This window comes from Papaver somniferum, chromosome 1 (assembly GCF_003573695.1).
Source record: "Papaver somniferum cultivar HN1 chromosome 1, ASM357369v1, whole genome shotgun sequence".
Classification (NCBI taxonomy): Eukaryota; Viridiplantae; Streptophyta; class Magnoliopsida; order Ranunculales; family Papaveraceae; genus Papaver; species Papaver somniferum.
In genome coordinates, this window is record NC_039358.1 from 10,642,772 (window position 1) to 10,644,257 (window position 1,486).

Below are 1,486 nucleotides of genomic sequence, written 5' to 3' on the forward strand. Positions count from 1 at the left end.
CGGGGGTGGCGGTCTCGGAGATGGAGGAGGTGGCGGTCTCGAAGGTGGTGGGGAGGGAGGCGGGGGTGGTGGTCTCGGAGGTGGTGGGGAGGGAGGCGGGGGTGGCCGTCTCGGAGGTGGCCATATTGGGCGTGGTGGTCGTATCGGGGTTACGCAACGAGGCCGTATTATTTGGGGTATAAAACGTGGGATAAAAGTAAATCCACCTCTTCTTCTACATTGTGCTAAAGCTATATCTGTAAATAGAACATGAAAAAAAAAATTAGTGGAAATTGATGAATATCTCCGGAAAAATGGGATCTTTAAAAACTTCCAGCGGTAAAAGCATAAAAAACTTCGAAATCGTTTTATAAAATGCAATACACAATCTATGCAATTATAATCTCAAAAAGAAACTGTTTCTAACAATAAGGAAAAAAGATTGAACAAAAGACCGGCGGTTTAAGATATAAAAGATCAGAGTATTCACGAAGGACGTCGTCTACGAAAGATGCTCCGTAGAATAAATTTCTGTCTCCTTGCCTTGAGACTCGATAACAATAACGTTGTTTGATGGATTAACAAGTCGTAACAAATTCTTAAATGTTCTTTTTTTCTTCCAGAAGTTTCTTCATCATTTATAGATGTCTATGACGAACTTGTTTTCACTGAGAATAACCCTAATTAATCAAAATTAATCAACTGACTTAATGCTATAATTAAAATTTCTGAACATAAAGAAGGAAAGAAAAAAATCTTAAATGTACTTACTTAAGTGCTTCTTAATAAACTCATGGGTACAATTGAAAACGTAACAACTGAAATCTAAGAAATAAAGTTTTCCAATGATTACAGTTACTAACTCGTAAACGAACAAGCTTCCTATCAAAAAGTGCATGGAACGCACAACCAAATACATACATAGTCGAACACGGACTTCCATTAAATCAGATAAACGTAGTACCTGTGCAGAGTGAAAGCCCAATAACTATGACGAGGAGATGAATGCGTAATCTTCTACTGATTTCGGCCATCTTCATCATGATACTGATAAACGATGACTAGCCACTTTATGTATGATATGTATTTGATGCCATGCATGTCAAGCTATTTATAGATGGAAAATCTTTGTACATAATTAAAGAAACAATAAACTTAAATCTTGGCATCTTGGCATTTATGATTCAAGCAATTATATACGAAGCATCCGCAGGTTTGGGGTTTTGAATTTTGAAAATGGGAAGAAGGGAATCCCCAACAGTACATGGTTATTAATTTGGTATCCTACATTAGATATTAGGTTTTCAGTTGATTATCGGGTTTAGTGTACATGACTAACATTGACTTCATATATTAGGATTTTCAGTGCAGCGGATGTTAAGTGCTCCATGTGCAATTCCTTAACAATGAATTGAAAATTACTCTTACTGACAAGTACATCCGGTCCTATGAATCTATGATTGACTTAAATCACGTGAGAGTAGTACTTAAAACAAATCAGACCGTT